At 45.9% G+C, this 6,042-nt stretch overlaps 1 long non-coding RNA gene across 2 annotated transcripts; it reads left to right on the top strand.

Moving 5' to 3' along the window:
- Positions 1-1,059: 1,059 nt before the first annotated feature.
- On the top strand, positions 1,060-5,828 carry LOC128817412 (uncharacterized). 2 transcript variants are annotated; one of them, XR_008440187.1, is made up of 2 exons: positions 1,060-2,152; positions 5,241-5,828. It is a non-coding gene; the product is annotated as an uncharacterized LOC128817412 (long non-coding RNA). The 2 variants fall into 2 exon arrangements; XR_008440188.1 differs by having other exon boundaries at positions 5,238-5,828.
- The last annotated feature ends 214 nt before the right edge of the window (positions 5,829-6,042 follow it).

Genomic DNA, 6,042 nt, shown 5'->3' with positions numbered 1-6,042 from the left:
TCATGAAGCTAAATTAATATTTCTGAAGAAATTTTATTTTGTAAATTGCTTTGTATATATATGGTAAAGCCCCAGCTTGCATTTGAGTAACTTATTCCGTTATGCTGTTAGGCCTGGATCAACCCTAGCAGTGTGTGATAACACTTGTTGTGCAGGTTCTTTGGGGACAAGGTTCCCCTGCATCCGTCACCGTGGATTTGGGGACTGAGCGTTTCATCCTCTGTGTGTGTGACACTGGTTATGGCTGGCACTCTGCTGGGTCACATCGGCCTCTGCTGGGTTGGTCCATGTTGTCAGAGTGCCCGCTGAGTGGGGTGTGTGCCCCTCCAGCCGGGTCTGTGCCCGTCCAGCCGGGTCTGTGCCCGTCCATCCCGGTCTGTGCCCGTCCAGCCGGGTGTGTGCCCATCCAGCCAGGTCTGTGCCCATCCAGCCGGGTCTGTGCCTGTCCATCCCGGTCTGTGCCCATCCAGCCAGGTCTGTGCCCATCCAGCCGGGTCTGTGCCTGTCCATCCCGGTCTGTGCCCATCCAGCCGGGTCTGTGCCCGTCCATCCCGGTCTGTGCCCGTCCAGCCAGGTGTGTGCCCGTCCAGCCGGGTGTGTGCCCGTCCATCCCGGTCTGTGCCCGTCCATCCCGGTCTGTGCCCGTCCAGCCGGGTGTGTGCCCGTCCATCCCGGTCTGTGCCCGTCCAGCCGGGTCTGTGCCCGTCCAGCCGGGTCTGTGCCCGTCCATCCCGGTCTGTGCCCGTCCATCCCGGTCTGTGCCCGTCCATCCTGGTCTGTGCCCGTCCAGCCGGGTCTGTGCCTGTTCAGCCGGGTCCGTGCCCCAGACGGCACAGTCGCTGCCTGTGCGATGCTCTGCAGCTCAGAGGCTTCACAAGGCCTTGCAGCAGATAATAAATGTCCTTTAAACAGGGGAGTCCGCGTCCTTGTGCAGCAGCCCGCCGTGCCAGTGCCGGGCTGCGTTTCCCGAGGGAGGGCCGCTGGGCCCGGGCCCGGGCTGTGCCCGCGGTGCCCGCCCGGCTGCAGTTGCGGCGGGCCGCCTGCAGGTGGCGGTGCCGCCCGGCGCCGCTGCCCGCGGGCCGGGGCCGGGCAGAAATGAGCGCCGGGCTCGGCACGGGCCACGGGAGTTCGGCAGGGCCGCGACAGAAATGGGACTGCCACTGAGGTTCAGAAAGCACTGGATCAAAAAACTTCCTTTTCTCTGCTAACCCTCCTCTCCTAGAATTCCTGCTCTCTGTTACACTTCCCTCTGCCATCGCCACTACTGTTCCTCTCTCTACTCCCATGTCTTTCACATCACCCTTATGCACCCTTAACTTTTGCTGTCTTTGTTTTACCTGTTCCTTAATGCTGTTCTCATCTTGTCTCTCTGCCCCCCTTATTTCTCCCTCTCAAGTCCTTTTCTGCCCCAGATGATATTCAGTATGATGCTGGAGCCAGCCTTCTGCTTAACTTCAGGTAAAGCAGGAAGGTAATAGATTTTCTCAGGTGTTTCTCCATGTGAGGAAACCCACTTGTCTTTCTACCTAGGTACATTTTTTTTTTTTTTAATTGCAGCCATTCTGGTTCAAACTTTCAAAATAATTTTGTGTAAGGTAGAGCACAGAAAGCTTCAACCTTGGCAGTTGACAAGGAATATCCAGTATGATCTTGATACACTGGATTATATACTGGATTATATTGAACACTAATAAAAAAGCTCAAGCATTTTTGGTAGAAGCTCTCTGAATGTGCTGCTTCTGATCAAGACCAGCAAACAGGTGACCTGTGCTGTTCTCCAGGTCTTTTCTCTGTGTGTGGTCTTTAGCATGGAGATGTAGTGAATTTTGTATCACTGCAATAGTGATTAAAAACTCTAAGACTTAGTGGGATTAACAGTGTGTGGAAGCATGGCAGTTTCCTGAACTTTAAATGTGGAGTGATCACACCCCTCTATGGCTTTAATTGACTTTTGGTAGTGTGAGTTGTAATATTTTGTTCAGTTACAGAAAGGATAATTGCATGTCTTTAAATCATTCTTACATGCCTGTTATTTAATTTATGGCTAGTTCAAGAGGGAAAGGACCATGGAGCTGGAAGGTACAAGCCATGGCTTATCTGCAGCTCCAGATGTCTGAGGTGCCAGCTGGGATATGGGAGCATCAGACCAAAGGTATGGTAGATGTAATTGATATGGAGGACCAGGATCTCTGAATTTTAGGGTTTGGAAAGTGATAGAGCATTCAATTCTCAGTAGGGTGCAGACAGGAAACATGGTTGGTGAGGCAGGAGACATCATGACTAAATATTTTGATAGTAATGATTCAACTGGAGGCATGAGATGTCTGAAGGACTTTTCCACAAACATAATCTGGTTTTCAAAGTAAAAAGACTTTTAATAGAGTCAAAGATAACTTTATTTACTCAATATACAAGTAATTTTCCTGCTGGTGAGGAGATATGATGCTAACAAATATTTACTTCCTTGTAATAGTAATCCCAGTACTTGAGTTGTGTTTCTGTAATGACCGGACTGATGAGTCCTTCAGCTGCAGAGCTGAGGCTTTTATGTTTTCAAGACATTATAGAAATTGCATTCTCCAGCAGCATAATTTGAGACCAAAGATGTTACAGTAACCCAGATGTAGATGAGAACCTGAACTCTGAAGGGGGTTTTGGGCAGAGCTTCAGTACTTTCGACCAAAATTATTATTCCAAAAACTTCTGCTCAGAAGTCATTTGACCCTGGAGTTGCCCAAATTTATCACTCAGTGACCTGCCTGACCTGAGAGTTACACAGTGAGTTCTCTTTACCTGTGTTTAAGCAGCTCTCTGCCTCTCTGCCACCCAGCCCTGCTGAGCCTGAAGAGCTGTTCCCTATTCCCTTGGTGCTGCTGGGCTGGCAGTTACTGCCCATGGTGACAAAGGCACAGTCACAGGCAGCGTCCTCTGGGGTTCTGCTGTGGCATTTGGGTAGAAAATAGCAACCCCAAATAGACTGGTGCACTTGTGTTCCCATTTTCAGCCCTCCAGAATCTCTGGCCATAAAGATGGTGGGTAAGTGAGGCTGTGTTGTGTTCTGTAATTATTTTTGAAGAGCTTAAAAAACTCATGATGCTCATGAGGCTGCTGACAGAGCAAGGGATAATGTCAGGAAAAGGAAATAAGTGTATTCATAGGCTTCAGTTTCTTTTACTGCAATGAGGAACCCATTTCTGAGCCAGTTCTGGTAAGTGATGGGCTGTTGATAGGTGATTGCAGTAACCAAAAACACTGCCAAAAACACTTTTGCAGCTGGTTCCAGTGGGATCTTGAGTCAATAACTTCTCCTAGGTACTCCACAGTTAGGAGTTGAGCAAAGTTAACAGTTCAAATGTTGTGTGCAGGCAACTCTTGATTAAGGTAGTGAGGGTTTCACTGGAGGCTTGTTATGCAAGAGCAAGACAAACATTAGAACAAGGAAAGACAGTGGGAGACTTCTGATTAATAAAGTGATATCGTGCTTCACATTCTTGAAGTATGGAGAATTAATAATTTAAATCACTTTACAGACGTACCAACATCCAGTCTAAGGCCAGAACCAACACTGGTGCTATTCTTTCTGTTTTGTGTATACATGGCCTTCAAAACCTAAAGCTGAAATTGTGTGTGAATAATCTGTACATTACAAATATAGAAGTAACATGTCAAAAGATGGAGCAGTAGCAGTGAGTTGGTCAATATATTTTTAGTGTTTATGTTCCTGCTCTTAAGTCCACAGAGAAATGGTAAAGACCACCTTGGTTATTACCAGCCTTGGAGCCTCATGCAGAAGCTTCCTGTGTAATGAAAATCTTTCCCTTTTATTTATTTTTGTAATTCATTTATTCATTTCAGGTTTTGGCATGGACAAGATTGTAAATTCATGTTTTATGTAATATCCAGGATAGCATTCCGCCCTTCACGTGGCCAGAGACAAATACACTTCTGATCACATTCTTGTGTCAGAAGTGTTACTGATTTCCATTCACACTCGCCACCAAAGTCATTTGAGCCCCACGGGTACTGAATAGAATATTTACAACCCAGGCCAGGCCTTGCTTAGCACCATTTGTCAGTAATGGAATATTCTTTAAATCATTCTTTAGCACTTTGTAAACTTCTTCACGTGGTGGGTTATGTCACAGGCATCGCTTTTTGTTTAGGGGCACTTGAGCATGAGGACTTGATGCTAAACAAAAACCTCTCCTCCGTGGTGTTTGGCTCATTTTCAGATGTCATAAGGAAGTAATCTTTACTGTGATGCTGTAAGGAAGAGGAATGCACGCTATTTCTGGGAGAAACAAATAATCTTCTCTCACATCTTTTTTAGAGGAAACAGTTTCTTATTTGTAACAGCTTTTAACGTGGCATTATAAATTGTGCCTTCATATAAAGCTTTGATAAGCTGCAAACTGAACAGGCAGCACATCTGTGTCTTAAATACTCAATATCATAATTGAGTATTGACTTATTCATTGTGAGAGTCCCTGACTTTAAACAGTAAGAACGAGTCGTTAGAGCTTTATGCTCCACAATGTCATGTCCCTCGGTGTCACCCCAAGACAGGGGTGATTTGGGGTGAGCAGGGTCTTGGTCAGAGCAGTCTAAAGCAAGTCCCTGACACACAACACTGCTGGACATGGACCTGCACTGCCCACTTGGTCTGTCCCTTTCCTGCAGCATTGCCTGCTGCTCAGAGCTGATGAACCTCTGCTGGAGCACGAGCCAGCTGGGGCATCTTTCAACTTTTGTATTATTTGATTAATTTATCTTATACTTCTGTCAAGCCAGGTTTTATGAAATAGTGTTAACTGAAGTATACACCAGTCATCAAGTACTCCTTTCAGCTTGTGATTAAGCAGGGCAGACACATTAAAAAAAAAAAACTGTTCTTTGAGGACTATTTTCTGTTTTCCTCATAATTGTGTTTGATATTTAAAATAGTTTTTAAAAGTTTAGAAGCAGAGGGAGACATCTGTCACTTGCACCTAAGAGCTTAACAGTGTTTGTGTTTGTCACTGGGGGAGAGGTCTCTGGCATTGCTCACTGCACTTGTAGAGTCTGAAGAGGAAAGTTCTGGGACTGCTGTTTGCTGTCCTCACCTGTGGACACTGAACTTACCCCTTCTGTAACTATCAACCTGGGTGACTTTTCCCCCAGAAGAATCTGCCTTCATGTTTTGCATGAATCCATTCTGAAAAGGATTCATTTGATTTTTGTTTTTTTTTTTTAATCAGCAGCTTCTGAGCCAGCTTGGTTTGGGTGCTTCACATTCAGGCAAAAGACTTCCCAGCCCATGGAGTCTCAGCTGTGCCCAATGCCCACCTTGTCCCCAGCCCAGAGCTCTGAGTGCCACATCCAGGCCTTCCTTGGACACCTCCAGGGGTGGGGACTCCAAACCTCCCTGGGCAGCCCCTGCCAATGCTTGACAACCCTTTCTGTGAAGAAACTCCTTCTGATGTCCAACCAGAACCTTCTCTGGCACAGCTTGAGGCTATATCACTACCCCATATTAAATATTTTCTTTCAGCTGCAGCTGCACAACTTCAGACTGAGTGGCCTCATTACCTCTGGGCTTCCTTCTGCTGGTGTTCGGCATCATCTGTTTGAAAAACAATGAACTTAATATCTTTATATTGTTACACCTTATATTTTGTACCATGTCTGCTATTAATTCTTGTTGAGAGGAGTTTAATACTGCTGGTGTTTTGATTAATATTCTCCCCTTCCACAGAATGGTTTTTAAAAGATGCAAAATTGACAATAAATTCTTGTGGCTCGTGAGGTTGACTCATGTTCTGAATTAAATAAAATCACACAGGACCTGGGATTTTCTCAGTCTTGCTTCAATTTCTTAGCAGTCATTTCATCTACAGAAAGTGGGCTGTGTCTCAGCTAGGGACAAGGAACAAGGAAAACTGTTTGAAAACAAATGTCAAACAGAAGTTAGTCTGGAAAATATCGTGTCATGATGGTGGGCACAGGCAAAGGTTGTATATTTTGGAGCCACTTCCCTTATACTGACTCAGTCTGGGGACTGAC

Source organism: Vidua macroura, chromosome 20 (genome assembly GCF_024509145.1).
Source record: "Vidua macroura isolate BioBank_ID:100142 chromosome 20, ASM2450914v1, whole genome shotgun sequence".
Taxonomy (NCBI): domain Eukaryota; kingdom Metazoa; phylum Chordata; class Aves; order Passeriformes; family Viduidae; genus Vidua; species Vidua macroura.
This window is presented reverse-complemented; position numbering and strand designations above follow the sequence as displayed.